Below are 22,285 nucleotides of genomic sequence, written 5' to 3' on the forward strand. Positions count from 1 at the left end.
TTAATGCTCTTATCTACAGACTAAATCTCTTTGATCCTTCGCTTATGAAAGATGCTTGTAGAAAAAAGAAAAGAAGGCAGAAAGAAAAAGAAGCACTTGTAAATATATAAAGAATTGTCATTCACTCATCAAGTGAAAGGGTATCAAGAACCTCCTTCCATCACTCTAATATGGGAATATCCCTTAACTCCTGGCTACCCACCTTAACAACAAACTGATAGTGTTATTAATAACCTAAGTCATATATTTGGAAATACAATTCCGGCTCTTGCTGTCCTTAAGACTCATATTACATACAGCAAATTCTACTTTATAATGGCTTTGGTCTCTGATGTCTTTTTATACCCCTTTCACTTATACCCACATGCCTGATTTCCTTGTCTCTATCCAGCCACCATCGGTGCATTTATTTCAAAATATTTAATACTTAAATAAGTTAACAAAGTTACTCGGTGTCAGAGATGGTAGCCTCTTTATAGGTAACATATCCTCTTACCATAGAATTTGATAAAAAGTAGTTAATCAAAACCTATATGATCTATGTATCATAGAGAAGAGCTTTTTTATCTCGACTATTGCATCTAACTGGCAATCACTCCACAATTTGAAATCTTATATGTCTTATGAAATTCATGTTTTTGGATTTTAACAATATTACAAATTGGATTCCACATTAAACTGATCAAAAAATGAGCAGAGTACAGCAGTATAACTGATTTTTACCAGCATTTCTGAGGAAGAATGAATACTAATATATCTAAGGTAAGACGGTTCTTTGGGACACAAGTCCACCATCTTCTCAGTCTGCTTTCCTAAATCACTCACTACTGCTTGCCCTAACAATTCATCTCTTGACTTACTGGCTTATTGTGAAGCAAGAGTTATGAGCTTGGACTCAGTAACAATATATCCATTCATTCATGCAATTTTACATATGTGATATTATCACTGCATCTGTCTATTCTCCCAGTGATGAAATTCTTGCACCACCCTTTTGAATCAATCCATTCATGCATAGGTGGGAGGAGATGGGATTAAGATGGTGGAATAGAAGGACTGGAGATCAACTTCTCTTCAAAAAACAACAAAATTTACAACTAAAGGCTGAGCAATCTTTGACCAAATGGACTGGAAACCTTAAAAAAGATATCATACTCCAGAAGACAAAGAGGAGGCCACATCAAGAGGTAGGAGGGGTAATTTCACCATATAAGCAACTCCATACCTCCCAGGTGGGGATCCCCACAGACTTGAAACTAACTGGTTCACAGAGACTCACCTAAAGGAGTGAGATTCTGAGCCCCACATCAAACTCCCATGTGTGGAGTGAGATTCTGAGCCCCACATCAAATTCCCATGTGTGGGGATCTGGCACTGGGAGAAAGAGCCCCCAGAGCATCTAGTATTGAAGGCCAGTGGGGCTTGTCTGCAGGAGCTCCACAGGACTGAGGGAAAAGAGACCCCATTCTTAAAAGCTACACACAGACTTTCATGTGCACTGGGTCCCAGGGCAAAGATAAGTCTCCATAGGAATCTGGGTCAAACGTGACTACAGTTCTTGGAGGACTTCCTGGAAAAACAGGGGTGAATGTGGCTTGTTGTGGGGGAAGGACACTGGAAGCAAAGCTCTCAGAAATGTTCAGCAGCTGCCTTTATCTGGAGGTGGCCATTTTGGGAAAATCTGGCCCCACCCTTCAGTCAGTGCTGACAAGCCCCAGGGCAAACAACAATCCAGGTGGGATCACAGCCCCGCCCCTCAGTAAACAGGCTACCTAAAGACCCCTCAGGCACACAGCTGCTGCTAATCCCATCCAGAGACTAAGCCCCACCCACCAGAGGGATAGGAATCAGCTCCACCTACCAGTGGACAGGCATCAGCCCCTCCCATCAGGAAGCCTACAGCAAGCCTCCCATACTGACTTCAGCCACAGGGGGGTAGATACCAGAAGTAAGAGAGGCTACAACTCTACTATCTGTAAAAAGGTCACCACATCAAAAACCTATAAAAATGAAAAGACAGAGAACTATAACTCAGATGAGGGAGAAAGAAAAAATCCCAGAAAAACAGCTAAGTAATCAGGAGATTCTCAGCATCTAGGAAAAAGACTTTAGACTGTTGATGCTGAAGATGATGCAAGACATTGGAAATAAACTGGAGACAAAGATGGATAATTTATAGGAAACACTGAGCAAAGAAATACAAGATATAAAACTTAAGCAAACAGAGATGCAAAATACAATAATTGAAATAAAAAATTCACTACAAGCAGCTAACAATAGAATACAAGAGGCAGAAGAATGAATAAGCGAGGTGGAGGACAGATTAGTACAAATTATGAATGCAGAACAGAAAAGAGGAAAAAGATAGAAAACAAATGTAGAGAGTCTCAGAGAACTCTGGGACAACGTTAAATGCACCAACATCCATATTATAGGGGTGCCAGAAGGAGAAGAGAGAGAGAGAAGGGGACAGAAAAAATTCTCGAAGAAATAATAGCTGAAAAATTCCCTAACATGGGAAAGGAACCACTCACTCAAATCCAGGAAGCACAACAAGTACCATATAAAATAAACCCAAGGAGGAACACCCTGAGACACATATTGATCAAACTGACCAAAATTAAAGACCAAGAGAAAATATTGAAAGCAGCTAGGGAAAAGAAAGAAATGACATACAAGGGAACCCCGATAAGGTTATCAGCAGATCTTTCAGCAGAAACTCTGAAGGCCAGAAGGGAGTGGCATGATATTATACTTAATGTGAAGAAAGGATAAAACCTCAAACCAAGATTACTTTACCCAGCAAGGCTCTCATTCAGATTTGAAGGAGAAATCAAAAGCTTCACAGATAAGCAGAAGCTAAGAGAATTCAGCAACACTAAACCAGCCTTGTGACAAATACTAAAGGAACTTCTCTAGGCAGAAAAGAAAACACAACAACAGGAAGCAAAAATACCACAAATGACAAGGCTCACCAGTAAAGGTATATATACACTAAAGATAAGAAATCATCCATGCAAAATTATGCCACCAAAATAAAAAATCATGACAAGAGGTGGGTACAAATGCAGAACACTGGAGATCAACTTGCAGTTAAGAGACCGACAACTTAAAAAAAACAATCTCATATATATATAGACTCATATCAAAACTTCAGAATAAATGAAAACAAAAATCTCCAATTGATAAACAAATAAGAAAAATCAACTCAAATACAACATTAGAGATAGTCATAAAACCAGAAGAGGAGAGAACAAGAAAAGTAGGGAAGAAAAAAGAGTAACAAGAACAAATATAAACCAATTAATAAAATGGCAATAAGAACATATATAAAAATAATTACCTTAAATGTTAATGGACTAAACGCCCCAACCAAAAGACATAGACTGGCTGAATGGATACAAAAACAAGATCCATATATATATATATATATATATATGCTGTCTTCAAGAGACCCACTTCACTCCTAGGGACACATACAAATTAAAAGTGAGAGGATGGAAAAAAATATTTCATGCAAATGGGGATCGAAAGAAAGCTGGAGTAGCAAAACTCATATCAGACAAAATAGACTTTAAAATAAAGAATATTTTAAGGGACAAGGAAGGTCACTACATAATGATCAAAGGATCAATCCAAGAAGAAGCTATAACAATTTTAAATATCTACGCACCCAACATAGGTTCACCACAATAAGGCAACTGCTAACAACCTTAAAAGGACAAATCAACAATAACACAATCATAGTGGGATACTTTAACACCCCACTTACAGCAATGGACATATCATCCAGACAGAAAATCAACAAGGAAACATAGGCCCTGAATGATACATTACACCAGATGGACTTAATAGATATTTATAGGACATTCCATCCAAAAGCAAGAGAATACACATTCTTTTCAAGTTCACAGGGAACATTCTCTAAGATTGATCAAATCTTGGGCTACAAATCAATCTTTGTTAACTAAGAAAATTGAAGTCATATCAAGCATCTTTTCTGACCACCAAGCTATATGACTGGAAATCAAAAACAAGAAACAAACTGCAAAAAACACAAACACATGGAGACTCAACAATATGCTACTAAACAACCAATGGGTCACTGAAGAAATCAAAGAGGAAATTCAAAAATACCTAGAAGCAAGTAACAACAAAGATAAAGCACTCCAAAACCTATGGGATGCAGCAAAACTGATATAAGAGGAAAGTTTATAGCAATACAAGCCCACCTCAGGAAACAAGAAAAAGCTCAAATAAACAAGCTAACTTTACAGCTAAAGCAGCTCAAGAGAGAAGAACAAACAAGACCTAAATTTAGTAGAAGGAAATAAATCATTGAGAGCAGAAATCAATGAAATGAAAACAAATAAAACCATAGAAAAGATCAATGAAAAGAAAAGCTGCTTCTTTGAAAAGATCAACAATATTGATAAACCCCTAGCCAGACTTATCAAGAAAAAGAGAGAGGACTCGAATCAATAAAATTAGAAATGAAAAAGAAGTAACAACACACATCACAGAAATACAAAGGATCATAAGACACTACTATATGCAACTATACGCCAATAAAACCGAAAACCTAGAAGAAATGGACAAATTCTTAGAAAAGTACAATCTTCCAAGACTAAACCAAGATGAAATAGAAAAGATGAATGGACAAGTCATCAAGAGCTATTTCAGTTCTTGAAACTGTGATTAAAAAACTTCTAACACACAAAAGTCCAGGACCAGATGGCTTCACAGGTGAATTCTATCAAACATTTAGAGAAGATCTAACACCTATCCTTCTGAAACTATTTCAAAAAATTGCAGAGGAAGGGATACTCCCAAACTCATTCTATGAGGCCAACACCACCCTGATACCAAAACCAGACAAAGATACCACAAAAAAAGAAAACTACAGACCAATTTCACGGATGAACATCAATGCAAAAATCCTCAAAATACTAGAAAACCACATCCAACAATACAATAAATGGATTGTTCATCATGATCAGATGGGATTTATCCCAGGGATGCAAGGGTTCTTCAACATCTGCAAATCCATCAGTGTGATATACTACATTAACAAACTGAAGAATAAAAACCATACAATCCTCTCAATAGATGCAGAAAAAGCCTTTGACAAAATCCAACACCCATTTCTGATCAAAACCCTTCAGAAACTGTTTTGAAGGAAACCCACCTCAACATAATGAAGGCCATAAATGACAAACCCACAGGGAACATCAGTTTCAATGGTGAAAAGCTGAAATTCCCGCTGAGATCAGGAACAAGACAAGGATTTCCGCTCTTGCCTCTAATCTTCAACATAGTTCTGGAAGTCTTAGCCACAGCAATTAGAGAAGTAAAAGAGATAAAAGGAATCCAAATTGGAAAGGAGGAAGTAAAACTATCACTATTTGCAGATGACATGATACTATACCTAGAGAATCCTAAAGACACTACCAGAAAACTGTTAGAACTCATCCATGAATTTGGCAAAGTCGCAGGGTACAAAATTAACACACAGAAATCAATGGCATTTCTATACACTAACAATGAAAGACCAGAAAAAGAAATTAGAGAAGCAATCCCGTTTACCATCGCATCCAAAAGAATAAAATAACCTAGGAGTAAACCTACCTAAAGAGACACAAGACCTGTACTCTGAAAACTCTAAGACACTGATGAAAGAAATCAAAGATGACACAAATAGATGAAAAGACATACCATGCTCTTGGATTGGAAGAGTCAATATTATCAAAATGAATATACTACCTAAGGGAATCTACAGATTCAATGCATAGCCAAAGACATCCTGAAAAAGAAAAATGGAGCTGGAGGAATCAGGCTCCCAGACTTCAGACTATACTACAAAGCAACAATCATCAAAACGGTATGGTACTGGCACAAAGCCAGAAATATAGATCAGTGGAACAGGATAGAAAGCCCAGAACTAAACCCACGCACCCACAGCCAACTAATCTATGACAAAGGAGGCAATAATATACAATGGAGAAAGGACAGCTTGTTCAATAAGTGGTGCTGGGAAAACTGGACAGCCACATGGAAAAGAATGAAATGAGAACACTCCCTAACACCATACACACACACAAAAAAAACTCATAGTGGACTAAAGATCTAGATATAAGACCAGACACTATCAAACTCTTAGAGGAAAACATAGGCCAAACACTCTCTGACATAAACATCAGCAACATCTTCTCAGATCCATCTCTTAGAGTATGACAATAAAAACAAAAATAAACAAACGGGACCTAATCAAACTTAAAAGTTTCTGCACAGTGAAGGAAACCCTAAACAAAACGAAAAGACAACCCACAGAATGGGAGAAAATCTTTGCAATTGGATCGACTGACAAGGGGTTAATCTTCAAAATTTATAAACACCTCCTACAGGTCAATACCAAAAGAACAAACAACCCCACCAAAAAATGGGCAAAGATCTAAACAGACAGTTCTCCAATGAAGACATACGGAATGCCAAAAAAACACATGAAAAGATGTTCAACATCACTCATTATTAGAGAAATGCAAATCAAAACCTTTGATTTTGAGGTACCACCTTATACCAGCCAGTATGGCCATCATCAGAAAGCCTACAAACAGTAAGTGCTGGAGAGGGTGTGGGGAAAAAGGAAACCTAGTACACCAGTGGTGGGATTGTAAATTAATGCAACCACTGTGGAAAACGGTAGGGAGATTCCTCATAAAACTAAACATAGAACTACCATTTGATCCAGCAATCCCACTTCTGGGCATCTATCCAGAGAAAACCATGACTCACAAAGACACATGTACTCCGATGTTCATTGCAACACTATTTTCAATAGCCAAGATATGGAAACAACCTAAATGTCCATCGACAGAGGAGTGGATCCAGAAGATGTGATACATATACACAAAAGGAACGAAATAATGGCATTCTTAGCCATGTGGATGGACCTAGAAATTACCATGCTAAGTGAAGTCAGCCATACAATGAGACACCAACATCAAATGCTTTCACTGAGATGTGGAATCTGAAAAATGGACAGACTGAACTTCTTTGAAGAACAGATACTGATGCAGAGACTTTGAAAAACTTATGGTCTCTAAAGGAGACAGTTTGGGGGGTGGGGAGATGTGCTTGGGTTGTGGGATGGAAATCCTGTGATTCTGGATTGTTATGGTCATTGTACAACTACAAATGTAATAAGTTCATTGAGTAATAAAATATATAAATAAAAAGAGATAGTAAACAAGAAAAATAATCCATTCATGTATAAATACCTTTAGCAAGCCACCATGAAACCATCAATGATGCTGCTATTCATACATTCAATCTATCTATGCACTGACCTCTACATTCATCCATTATTCTAGCCAGCCATACTTATATCCATCCCTCTAAACACCTATATATCCGTATATGATCCATGCATACAACATTCCATTCGGAATCCACTCAAATTCTAGCATCTAGATATATACCTGTGCCTTCACTGATATGAATCCATACATACAACTGTTTGTTTCCAAAACATTAAATGAATCTTGTTTCTATCCACCCACTCTCACACATACTCTAATTTCCAACTGGTTTTATATTCAGCCAATTTTGCATTCATTCATCCAATACTGTACCCTAAATTCCATAAATAAAATTTTGTATCCATCTCTCCCAATTTTCTCCTTCCAAATATCCAATCTTGCATTCCTTTCCTCAATTAATTTTTGCTGCTAAAAGCTTTATTGTTTCCATTTGTCCAAGCCTTAGGATAGGACTCACGCATGGTTAAAAAGGAACTTGTGGTTTCAGAGGGGGGCTTCTGTCGGAAAACAAGCAGTCATGCATTTTATCACCCATTAATTCTTGATTTCTCATAAGCTTAAATTATTATGTAAAAATCTCATTACTACATCATTCATTCCATCTATCCACTCCTATAACTCTATAGAGTTTTAACCCATAAATCTAACTGTCCATTCTATGCATTCATCCACAATTCCTTCAATTCTCCCTGGCAAATTATCCATTTACATCAGTTGGCATGAAGTCAAAGCAAATTCCAAGTCTCACAGGACAAACAATTAATTTTCATTCACTAAGAGACCTCTACAGGTCAGACCTAATAGCTCTCCAGAATAGCTTTGCTCTATCCGTGTTCCAGGATATTCTCCTTTTGTGGCAACTTTGCTTCAACACATGATTCTTTCAATACCACAGTTAAGAGGTGCAGAATCACTTGCAAGCTTCTAAAGTCTTCTGCCCATGACATATCTCAAACATGCTACAGTTTCAACAGTGAATTAGTTTGACTATAAATTGACTGGAAAATATTTTCAAAAGACAGTATTGGGTGACAAAAGCATGATACAACATGTGTGTTATAGGAACTGATTCTTATAACAGAAACAAGTATAGAAATGCTTATTTACAATCCACAGTTACAGTTTCAGATTTCCACAGCCCACTCTCATCAACTGAGAGGCTACCATGCTGAAAATCAACATGCATATACAAAACTGAACATAGTCAAACAAAAAAATCTAGAAGACATTCATAACATGCTCCATGAAATCACAGTAGAATAAACATTCTTATCAAGTGCCAATGGAACATCTACCAAGACACACCATACCTCAAGTCATAGCAAGAAAATCTAACCAAATTAAAAATAATTGAAATCAGTTACCTGACAATGGATTCAAATGGGAAATCAAGAGAAAGACAAGAAAATATCTGAACACTTGTAAATTAAGCAACATTGGCATGCTATATTTTACAGTATGCTGTCTAAGAAACTAAAAAATCTGTGATTAAATGATATACTCTTTTAAAATAGAGAAAGTTCTGCACTACTAGGAGGAATATATATCACATTGCCCATCTTATAAATGAACATGATAACGCAGAGGAACAATGTGCAAGAGACTGAGATAGGACCAGGAAGAACAAAGAACAAATTAACACCTCCCAACATCTTTTTAAAACATTCTCCACCCCCAAGATAGATGGTGTTCAGTATCTTTCTGGTAGGATATTTGAATTTATAAGAACAGTGATTAGTATGTCTCATTCAATATCTTACATTTTATAAAGAATTTTCCCCCCTACAGTTGCCTTGTCCTTGCACCATAACTGTACAAGTGTGATGCTGTGTATCTATAGTGTGGTTCATGTATCTATATAATCATCTGCTTATCACCATGAACAAGACCTTGAAGTAACAAAATATATTCAGAAGATATTATGAAAGAAATCTAGCTCTTAGTTGTCATTTCTTGAGTGAGAAGACAGTAAAATGGAAGATGCATTATCAGATTCTATTACGGACATATTTTAAGAAATCCCAAGAGCCAAGAGCTTGTGAAAAGTTGAGAGCATTGGAAAACACTATATATGAAATGAAACAAAAGAAAATTAACTCATCCATAAATAAAGAAAACAATGTCACTTTCAGCAACATGGATGGAACTAGAGACTCTCATACTAAATGAAATAACTCAGGAGAAAGACAAATATATGATATCACTTATATCTGGAATCTAATATTTGACACAAATGAACCTTTCTACAGAAAAGAAACTCACAGAGAATAGACTTGTGGTTGCCGAGGGGAAGAGAGTGGGATGAACTAGGCATCTGGGGTTAATAGATACAAACTATTGCATTTGGAGAGGATAAGCAATGAGATCCTGCTGTATGGCATAGGGAACTATATCTAGTCACTTGTAATGGTAAGATAATGTGAGAAAAAAATATATATACATATATATGTATATATATATATATATGTATATATGAAGGAACATTATGGAGGATAATATGAGAAATCGAAAATATTTTTATGTATGTCTGGGTCACTGTTGTACAGCAGAAACTGTCAGAACATTGCAATAAACTATAATGGAAAAAAATAAAGTCAGGATTATCAATAGCAAATTAATTTAGAAAGAGTAAAATGCTCTCTAAACAATGACAAAGATACAGATTTCCAACAAGTTTACAGTTAACCATGATAACAATTATTATAGAACTCTGTACACTGGAGAATATGCATCTTTCCAAGCATCTCTAACACAGTTACAAATATGAACTATATTTTTGTTATTATCTATACAAATATAAATCCATTATAGTTTATTAGGGTATTTATATAGTCTATAAATATATAAATGTATAAACATGTGAAAGAATATCTGAGACAGAGACAGGCAAAGTCAAGGCAGAAATAACTGAAACCAAAAAGCTCACCAATTGCATTCAATACACTAGAAACGGTGAATAAAATCATTAACATAACATGAAAATTAAATTCCTCCCAAGTGAAATGAATTACAAAAAACAAATCTTAAAAAAAATATATAAAAGATACATAAAACAGCAAGGGAACTATCCCATATTAAAATGAAAGAAAATGAAAATGGGTAATTTAATAAATTTGCAAAAACTAAGATAAAAATGTACTAGATGGGGAGTTCCCGTCATGGCTTAGTGGTTAACGAATCCAACTAGGAACCATGACTTTGCGAGTTGGACCCCTGGCCTTGCTCAGTGGGTTAAAAATCACACGTTGCTGTGAGCTATGGTGTAGGTTGCAGTCACAGCTTGGATCCTGAGTTGCTGTGGCTCTGGTGTAGGCAGGCGGCTGTAGCTCTGATTGGACCCCTGGCCTAGAAACCTCCATATGCCAAAGGAGCAGCCCTAGAAAAGGCAAAAAGACAAAAAAAAAAAAATATATATATATATACATACACACACACACACACACACACACACACACACACACACACACACACACACACACACTAGATGAAATGCAAGGTCATAGCCTGGGTACAGCTTTCTTCAAACTACCATGTATAATTTTGGAATGACTAATAAATTTACATAAGGATTTATCTTAACATATATGAATGGATTCTAATTTATAATTATATTGGGGATATGATACTGTAATTTAAAATATTAGTACACATAAAACTTTAGGATTCAAATATGGCATTTATAATTTTGAAAATATGGCAAAATTTTATAAGTATTATGTTCTCACATGTGTCTTTGAAAATTAACAAAATAAAAACAATTAATCCAAATATTAAATATGGAATTGCCATGACTGTTAGAAATGGTACTCCTAGGTATATACCCAAAGGATATGAAAACAGACTCAATGTTCATAATGTCATTGTTCAATGTGGAAAACCACACAGACACATTATTCAAAGTCAAAAAATGGAAATACTCAAGTGCTCAACAGATAAAATGTGGCATATTCATAAAATGAAATATTCAGCCATAAAAGGAAAAATGAAATTAATATATATCTTCCTTTCCAAATATTATTCCTCATAAGGAACCAGGAATCCTAGGAGAAATGGGTGGTTTCAGAACAGGAGCAAGTTAAGAACAAAATAAATTTGGATACTGTTAGGTGGCCAGGTGCTCAATAAAGGATGGGATATTTTGAAAAGACAGAGACCAACTTAAGAGAGAAAGGCCAAATGTGGGATATTTAAGGGATAAAAGGTAATGAATTTTACCCATAAGATAAAGAAAATATCTGGGAGTCTACATTGAAATGAACAACTTAAAAACGGAATGGGTCTTCTGTGATTTTTCAATTGAAAAATTTGTATTTGTGTCAAGTTGTACGTATATTTTGGAGATTAGGTCTGTGTCTATTGCATCGTTTGCAAAGTTTCCCCCATTCTGTGGGTTGTCATTTCATTTTTTTTAATGGTTTCTTTTGCTGTGCAAAAGCTTTTGAGCTTAAGTCCCATTGGTTTATTTTTGTCTTTACTGTCATTATTCTAGGGGGTGGAGCAAGTAAGATATTGCTGTGATTTATGTCAAAGAGTGTTCTGCCTATGTTTTTCTCTAGGAGTTTTATAGTATCTGGCCTTATATTTAGGTCTGTAATCCATTTTGAATTTATTTTTGTGTATGGTGTTAGAGTGTTCTAATTTCATTCTTTTACATATAGCTTTCCAATTTTCCCAGCACCATTTATTGAAGAGATTGTCTTTCTTCCACTGTATTTTCGTATCTCCTGTGTCATAGATTATTTGACTCTAGGTGTTTGGGTTTATTTCTGGGCTTTCTATCCTGTTCTATTGTTCTATATTTCTAGTTTTGTGGCAATACCATACTGAAAAATTTGCAGAAGACCTAAATAGACATTTCTCCAAAGAAGACATACAAAAGGCCAGCAGGCACATGAAAAAATGCCCAACATCACTAATAATTAGAGAAATGCAAAATCAAAACTACAATTAGGTAACACCTCACACCAGTCAGAATGGCCATAATCTACAAATCAAGAAATAACCAATGCTAGAGAGAGAGTGGAGAAAGGGATACCCTCCTTCATTGTTGGTGGGAATGTAAATTGGTACAACCACTATGGAAAACTGTATGGAGGTACCTCAGAAAACTAAATATAAAACTACCATATGAACCAGTAATCCCACTCCTGGGCATATATGCAGACAAAACATTCAAGGAAAAAGATACATGAAACCCTATGTTCATCACAGTGCTATTCAAAATAGCCAAGACATGGAAACAACCTAAATATCCACTGACAGATGAATGGATTAAAAAAGACGTAGTACATATACACAATGTAATAATACTTAGCCATAAAAAAAGACAAAGCAACAACATGGCTAGAACTAGTTTCTCATACCAAGTGAAGTAAGCAAGAAAGAAAAAGCCAAATACCATATAATATCATTATTTGTGGAATCTAAAATATGGCACAGATGATCCTAACTACAAAACAGAAATAGATCATGGGCAGGGAAGGCAGATTTGTGGTCCCCAGGGGAGAGGCGGGAGTAGGATGTACAGGGAGTTTGGGGCTTTTGGAGTATAAAGTCTTACATTTGGAATGGATGGGCAATGAGGCCCTAATGTACAGCACTGGGCAATGTGTGAGATTGGGTAACTATTCTGTACAACAGAAAGTGAAGAAACATTATAAACTGACTATAATAAAAATAATTAAAAGAACCAGGCTATCAAAAAAACTGAATGGGGGAGAAAAATCAATTCCAATTAATAAAACATGGAAATCACAGTCTTTTAACTCATGATTTGGCAAGAAACCTCAATCTGCAAAAATTAGCATATTACATACAGTATGAGAAGATACAGTATTTGCAGTATCTTTCCCCAAAATAATAAGTAAGCAAAATAAACAAAGTAAGCAAAATAAAGCAAAATAAATATCACTAATCATGATTGGAACTATTTAATATTATTTTACCACTAGTAATGAACTAAGAACTATATCATTGCTGTAGTATTCTTGCCAAAAATATAAAACCTCAAACTCAAAAAAAAAAAAATTAAGCAAACCCACACTGAAAGACATGAATGCTTAGATATTTTGTAGTCTTCAAAAGTATCAACATCATGGAAAACTGGACAACTGTCCCAAAAAGGAGATTAAGGAGACTGACTAACATACACAATGTTGGACCCTGCTTTAAATCACTGGACATATCAAAGAATCAATAGTAGCATATTAATGGTAATTTCCTGCTTTTGATTATTGTATCTTACATATGGAAGATGTTAATATAAAAGCTGGAACATAATATTTAAAAAAACAAATAAGCAACAATAAGAAAAAACTATTTACTATTTTAGCAACATTTTTGTAGTCCAAAGTTATATCAAAAGAGAATTTTAAAAAGATATGTTAATACTTCTCAATTGTTTCCAGTCTACACTAAAAAAAAAAAAAAAAAAAAAGTTTTGAGAGATGCAGTAAACCAAATAATAAATTCTAACAAATATAGAAAAAAAATAATGCTATTTGTTTATCTATTCAGAAGTTTCAAATAAAATTATAATAACTGTAATATGGCCTAGTAAGATAGAAAAATGAAATATTTATTTTACAAAAATTCATTTTTTTATCCGAATCAATAACTGTAATGGCAACTGTGACCAAATGCAATGCACAAGACATTTTATTAAAACTGTCACCCAATTTGGTGAAAAATCATAAATTAAAAGGAAAAATATTCCCAGCTACCTATAAGTACTTATGAAAGAAGAAACCCATAATTCTGGAATTTTAATGAAATTGTATTCAAAAATATACAAAGATGGCTTTCATATATCAGTAATAATGTAGTGATAGGGATCATAAAACCAATTTAACTATGAAATGCCTGGAAATTAAATTTAAAAACTACACTAGCAGTATCCCAACATAATCTGATAAAAAAATAGACATACCTTGCTGTTGGGTAGGAAGACTCAATTTTTAAAGAGATCTAGTCTCTCCTAATTAATCTATTAAATTTGTTGCAAATGAAATTAAAACTGCATTATTTTTCCAACTTGCAAAGTAATTTTAAGCACCAATTGAGAGAAAAAATGCAAGTATAGACAGGGAATATTCTGAAAAAGAAGAGAAACGAGATAGAACTCAATGGAATAGATAAGGCTCATCAGTTATTTTTAAGTATCAATATAAGGTAAGGCAAACAAATAAATAGAAATATGGTCAATTATGTCAGATTTTCTATAAGATTATGCTAGAAATGAAAATAAGTGGTAACTACATAAGCAAGTTAATAACTTGAATATGTAATGATTTAAAAGCACAATAATCATAATGGAAAGAGAAATGATAAAATATTTGATGAAAAATGAATATAGACCAAGAAATGATACTAAATCAAACATATTTTTAAAGAAAAACACAAAACTCAAAGGGCATAAAACATAACACAATTATATTTTAATACACAACCAAAATACAGAACACCATAGTAAACTAGTGGCATAAATACACGGTATTTCATTCCGATGCATGACAAATGGTTAACATCCTTAATTATAAATGATTTCTTAGAAATCAGTAACACAGACATTAATATTCCAAGGGAAATGAAAAAAAAAAAAGGAAAATGAAATAACACAAGTGACCAGTAAAGTTAAGCATAACATGAAGATGACCAAGCTAAACAACAGAGAAAAGCAATTTCTGTGTAATCTCACATTACCAAAGATTAAACAGCTAATACTTGTATAATTTTGGGATATAGACCCTGGGGAACAAGACTGATGAGGACCCATCTATACAGTTGGGAGAAATCTGTAGATTGGACTCAAAATATAAATTTTGGATATCTTCAGAAGTAGCAGTTCTACTTCACTGGAACTATTTCAACAAATTAGTCAGGCAAATTACAATTTATCAGTAAGTCATACTTACGGCAAAGAAAAATCTATAGCCAATATAGAGACCCCGAAATGACTTGCATATTAATTTATCAATACACTAGAAAGGATGTATAGAATTAGGAAAAGGCAAAGTAAAAACATACTTCAAAAATTTCCATGTCCTTTGAGATCTTGAAAAAGATGATTTTTTATGAATCAATTTTAAATTTCCCTGTGATAAGTTAAAATTTTAAATACAAGAACCTAATATTTATGAGAGCACTGAAACGAAGCCTTGCAATCACTCCATGCTGAGCTTCTCCATGTAATGATGCCTCCATCAGTAAAGCTCCTGAGATTTAGTCCAATGGCAACAATTGAAATCTCTCAACATGCCTGGTTACAATTCTCTCCAATAACATCCTTCAAGTCACTTTCGAACTTGAGCCTTCTAAGTCCAGTTTTTCTGATCTACAGGGAGTGTCTATTGTAACACATCAATGCCGAGTCTACATACATTATGAAGACTGTCTTTTGGTTTTTAGTGAAGATGGTGGCAGAAGCGATCAGTATCCTAATCAATCATCACCTAAAGGACACACTGGAGAGGAAAAAAGGAAAAAAAAATCAATATGGAAAGGTTATTCACCCTTCATGAGATCATCCCCAGGGGCTAATAAAACTTTGATGTAAAGTGAAAGGCAACAGCTCTTCCATTATGAAGAAATAGCAAGTGCATCAAAATTCATTTTGGAATTTTCTAACAATAAGAAAGGCAGATATTGGTAGTCTTTCTTCTTATACCTTGCTAAATTGACTGATCTGTTACAACTTTCTCCTCATGGCGTCATTGTCTCTTTCTTACTATGGTTTCTTTTATCTCTAGATCATTGACTCATTCAGATACAGATACCATGCAAACTACAGGCACTTTTGCACAAGAAACAGGACAACAATGCCTAAACATTGACATGAAAACAAAGGGAGCTCAGTTCATTTGATAAGAAAAATAACTATGTAAAGATATAGAAAGTAAAATGGAACTTAAGGAAAAATTTAGCTCCTGACCCATTATAGGGGCCACCAAAATTGCTTAGTGGGCACCTCCCAAAAACCATTAATTAATCTTCTATTTAGCTATGATTTATCATAAAGAAAAAAGAAACATTTTCTCATTAAAACCTTCTCAAAGTTATTCCATGGATAAATGGTAGGCAATAAGGCTCTCTGAGAAAGAACGTTTAAGGAATTTGTCAGCATTCACTCTTGACAGCACATCACCTGAATTAAACTTCCAGAGGGTTATAGCGGGAGATGAAGGGAAATCTCCTAGGGTAGTAAGAGCTATGTCTATTTGCTATTTGTTACAACAATATTGGTTTCATCAACAAGTGTTCTCTTTCATTCTTTTCATGGTTCCATAGCCTTAGTAGTTCTAAGATTTCAGTATCAGCACTTGGGCCTTTTCTTTTCTGTATTTCCCAAACTGACCTAATCCCCCATATCATATTTTTTTTTCTTTCTCTTAACTTCGCATCTTTTGCCTAATTACTCCCAAAGTCACAAAACAATTCACTAATTGTTGCCAGGCAATGAATAGGCATTTCTTGAAAACTTTGTACAAGACATTGAATGTTATAGAAGTGGAAGTCTGAAAATCATCTTATAATGGAAACACTGTGAAAGGACCCCATATTCCCACAGCAGAAAAAAAAACAAACAAGCAAAAAAACAAACAAAAACCTGAAGTTCCACATTTTCTGATTAAAACCTTCTCAAAGTAACCACCGTGACTTCTTTGATTTGGTCTTACATGCAGTCTGGGTTGTGACACAAATCAACCATAAGATGGAATTTCCATTAACCAAATGACACTGCCAGCCAACAGAATATGGTAAAATTGATAGTGTGTTGACTTGTGAAACTAGATCAGAAAGGCCATGCCTTTCATTCAACATTTATATGATTCATGTGGGAACTGGTTATGAAGATACTACAGTTGAAATAATCAGTCAAGCCCACCTTTCAAGTCATCTAAAACCAGTACCAGATATGAATGAACAAGTATCCGAAAAACTCCAGCCTCTAGGGGTCTGAGTCACTCTCAACCACTAGATTGGGTCTTCTATTTGATCCCACAGATATTCAGGAACTGTCAGAAATCTTTACCCACAGAATTCATGGAATTACATGTGTATTACATGTTACTAAATTTTAGGGTAATTTGTTAGTCAGCAGTATGTAACCTGAACAATACCTGCTACTTTTTTCCTGCTGCCCCACCCCTGCCAAATCCATCAAGCTTAAGAAAAGCAGAATATCAATTCCTGTGTAACTTAAGTGATAAACTCTGAATTAAATGAGCACTCAAACTGTCCTTACGATTATGATGGCCAAGGGCTTCTCCAGAGTCCAAAGATGGGAGCGAAGAACACTTGGAATGAGAATACTGCAACAGGTCTGGTGGTACCAATTACTGAGATTTAAAAACAAAAGTGGCAAAAGTATGTTTTCCTGTAACTGTCATCTCCTTATAGGGAAAAAGAAGAAACAATGTAAGGTAAAAATAAAAAGCAATCTGATGACATAGCTTAAGTAGAAGGTATATGTAGGCTCATGTTGAACTCTGCTACAAATTTCAGTTAAAGCTTAGAAACAGTTCCTCATGAATCAATCCATTTGCTGATTCAATTCTCCAACTTCAACATCCCTTTACTACTTTTCAGTATCAACACCATTTTAAAGTTTTCATCAGCATCTCCATACATCACACCACAAAAGTACACATGCAAAAACAGTTGGTCTATTCCAAATTTCTAATTATTAAAGAATTGATCATTTCCTTTATAATTAGTTAATGTTGTCATGTTTGGTTCTACATAATTAAAGGAGGCACAGATAATCTCCTACATTCCTCATACATTCCATTTTATTTTAATAAAATTTACTTTAAATAATTGCTTACTAATTCTGAGATATATTTGAAAATTTCAAGGTGCCCAAGAACAAAATCTATAGCAGTGTTATATTCCTCAACCTAGCCAAAACATTGTCCTAATAAAGCATTTTTTGATCCAGAATCTTACCTGTGGTTTAAATTTGAAATTTATAAATGAAAGAACTCCATTGGCATGTTTGCATAAGAATAAGAACTCCATAGGCATAGTTGCATAAGGATGTTCCTGATGCCAGCTATCCTCAGGTTATATGCAAGTGTATCATTTTTTACCATGTTCACCTGAGAATTAATGATACAATATAGCCAAGGTTAGATACAAATTAAGCACCAGGAAACACAAAATAGGATGACTTTAGAATGGTCAGGAATAGTGACCATTCTGAATAATAATACCGAGCAAATATGATTGCCCAAAGACTAAGCTTTTAATAGCACTTTTAGCAAGAATGTTGAAAATCCTGAAACATTTTTCATGCTAATTCTCAATTTTAAGTCATAAAGACCTATGTGAAATTCTTCTGACTCAACTACCATAAAACAATCCATTCTCCAATTATGTCCATAATTCCCAACCTATCCAAAGAAACCCATCCTCCAGTAACTTGAAGTCAGTAACCAAATATAGCATAGCCTTATGTAATTAACCTTCATAGAAAGTCTCAATGATTACTATCACCACACATCTTTTTGAGGATCCAAATATAATTGTTTAGTACCTACCTCAAATCCTGTCTTCTTTCTTCTTCTTTCCTTCGGTAACCCAACAGTCTTTATTTCGCTGGGTAACTCTCTGCTGCACTAGTCTATGTCACAGGTTCTTCATGATCACTCAAAACTATTCATTACAGCCACTGAAGATACAAAGTTGGATACAACAGCCCAACATTCCCAAGATGTCAATAGACAACAATCAGGACAGGCACAAATCAATTACATCTCTAGAATTCCCTTCGTTGTTTAAACGTTGCTTTTGAAACACCTTTAAAATTACAAATGTGGGAAAGTAGCCGCAGTCCCTTAATTTCTCATCTCCTTATATAGTAATGTTAAAATTTTGCCATGTTTTTTCTGGCAAGTTTCTCTACAATAACCCCTATATGCATTTTAGATTGTCACATAGCAATATACAAAGTTATAAACATTGTTTTAGTGTTTAACTTAAACATGTACAAAAATTTCAAGAAGAATGCCATTATAGTAACACAAATAAGTAAGCATTTCTTCATATTATTGTATCTAGACAGCCCCATTTTCCAGTAATAACAATGAATATTTAAATGAGGAAACCAGAGGCACATGGACAGACCTCTTATACATATTTAGTTGACCTTTCTTCAATACTGACAATTTTAAAAATCAACTTAAAACATCCTTCAATATCAGAATATTTCAGTGTTTTTCAATGATATCCATATGAATAAGCTATCATTAGTCTTACACTCAACCTATAACATACTTTCTTCTTTATATTACTTGAGTAGGAATAGATAAAATGTAATCAGCAAATTCCAACAATTCAAAAGTTTTACACACTCAAATTTTGATTGACTGCCAAACTGCTATTCAAAAAGATATATTTATTTACACTTCAATTAATAGCAGATATATTCCCAACAAAAATTTTGTTTTTGGATAGATGTATTTAAATAAACATAACAGAAATGTTACAGCTTAACTGTTTTATATAAAAATTAATATTCCTTTATATATTACACAAGGAAGGCTTCTATACTTGTTTAAACATACAACTGAAATACTATTTCCATAGTTTTCAAAATAAAGGTAAAGCAATAAGATAATGGGAAGGAATATCATCACAGCTCTACACCTAAAACTAATTCTCCATATGCATGTGTATACACATAATATGCATGTACATGCATATAAATATACAGCTTTTCAAACAGTAGCTTTATATGGCATATCAAAATAGCACTTATTTTAGCAGAGTTATATAACTATAAATAAATCTATAGTTTAAAAGGACAATTACCTTCTCCTGTCTCTTTTACTTCTTAAAGAGAAATTAAAATCCCAAGGACATTTTGTTTGTTAAAAGTGTATAATCTCAACATTTTTTATGCATGAGAACATAACGATATCCTTAGAAAGCCCGTGGCATAAACACAAAAATGTTACAAAGACTTAAAAGCCCAATTATTAATTACCTAAGTTGCTAAAACATTTATAGAAGCCAATTTATGATATTTTACAATTAGATATTTACAAATTTATACTCATGAAATTCCATGCATATAGAAAAAGTAGCCTTTTTAATGACATATTTCCTATTATTTACAAAATTGTCTTGAATGGTGTCATGCAGTCCGAATAAATACCAAACTATATTAATTCAGAGTGAATAAAATTTTTAAATACACATTTCTTGTGATTAAAATATAATTTCCTATCAGCAATACAACTACAAATAAAATAAAATCTAAGCACTGAGTAATTAAAATGTAAAATTTTCTTTCAGCTGAGAAGGCAAAAATGAAAAACTGCCCTTTTAACCTCTGCTTTCCTGTAACAAATCAAGAAACAGATTCCAAAATATGTGTAACTCATGAAATCCATAAGTGTATCAATTTCACTGGTAGGTGAAGAAATAAACCATGAAACTTTACAATTAATCATTTACAAAATTGTACTTTGTGAGACTATACATCTAGAAAGACCAGATGTTAAAAATTAAAAACTCATATCTGCCTATTTACAAAGTTGTCTTGAATATTGTCATGCAACAAAGGGAACACATACAGAACTGTGTATAGTTCCAAGAGGTAGTATAAAATCTTTTTAACCAAGTCACTTATTAACTTGAATGTTGGCAGGAAGGAAGAGACGGAAAAAGGAAATAATATAAGGGGAGGAATTAGTAACTGGAGGACAGAGGATTTTTAGGTCCATTAAAACACCCTGTATGGTGTGATAATGATGAATATATGTTCATTATACATCTGTCTAAGCCACAGAATGTACAATACTAAGTTAATCATAATGTAAAGGATGGACTTTGGGTGATTTGTGACATGATGTGTCAGTTTAGGTTCATCAATGTAGCAAATGTACCATTTTGATGGGGCATTTGATAATGGGGGTGAATTATGCATGTGTTGGGTTGATAACAGAGGAGGATTTATACATGCGTTGGGACAGGGAGTAAATGGAAAACCCCTGTATGTTCCCCTAAATTTTGCCGTGAACATAAAATTGCTCCTAGAAAAAAAAAAAAAGGCTTAATAAAAGATCATAACATAAAATATATCAGGAATATTGGTACCTCCAAAAACACCAAATAAATTTAAATGGTATAGTTTTACATGGTGTAGTTTTTAAATACACATACTTGATAAGATGGCAAATTATTTTCCTATATGAGAACAGGGTAAATGCATAATCTTGTCAATGTTTCCTCATAACCACCAAACAAACACATGACAAATTTTGCAAAATTCCAGGCCCTGTTTATCAATTTCATGTCATTAATTTTAAAAGATTAACATACTTACAATGCAGTATTTACAAAATTATACCTTTTGAGACTCTCAATCCATTTAGAAATACTAGTTGTTTAAAACAAAAATATTTCTCTTGCTGCTTATTTACAAAATTTTCTTGGTTATTGCCAGGTAACAAATAAACTCAGAAACATTTCTATAAAATGTTCTGCAGAAAAATGAATTGCATAATGAGCCACAACACATCTGGGAAATTAAGTTATATCTACATGTTCCATAAATAAAAAGTACATGAATATCAGAAATGTCTATATATAGAAAAAATGTGTTTTTAACATAACTATGTATAACATCAGTCTAAAAGTCACATTCTACAACTGTGAGGCTTAGTGTACCATTACATTTCTACAAAAAAAAAATGATTATGTGCTATTAGTTTTAGGCAAATATTCAAAACTATGACAGAAATTTATGGACATCTATAGAATAATGTGGTATAAAAACAAAAATTTGATCACATGCACAGAATTACAACCCTGACAATGTGTAAACACATAGATGTCATGTAACACTTCTATTGATATTTTTCTCCCACCAATGTGGCCACAACAATAAAAATATTTTTCGGTGTTATTTCTACATTAAAATATTAATTCTGTTTGTGTGTATGTGAAGACAGTTTCGA

The 22,285-nt window shown here is 34.0% G+C and overlaps 1 long non-coding RNA gene across 1 annotated transcript; it reads right to left on the bottom strand.

The window, feature by feature from the left end:
• Positions 1-14,733: 14,733 nt before the first annotated feature.
• On the bottom strand, positions 14,734-19,945 carry LOC125119623 (uncharacterized). Its single transcript, XR_007133130.1, has 4 exons — positions 18,860-19,945; positions 18,267-18,418; positions 17,563-17,710; positions 14,734-15,781 (listed from the first exon to the last, which is right to left on the bottom strand). It is a non-coding gene; the product is annotated as an uncharacterized LOC125119623 (long non-coding RNA).
• Between the last annotated feature and the right edge of the window lie 2,340 nt (positions 19,946-22,285).

The sequence above is a fragment of the Phacochoerus africanus genome, chromosome 2, assembly GCF_016906955.1.
Source record: "Phacochoerus africanus isolate WHEZ1 chromosome 2, ROS_Pafr_v1, whole genome shotgun sequence".
NCBI lineage: Eukaryota > Metazoa > Chordata > Mammalia > Artiodactyla > Suidae > Phacochoerus > Phacochoerus africanus.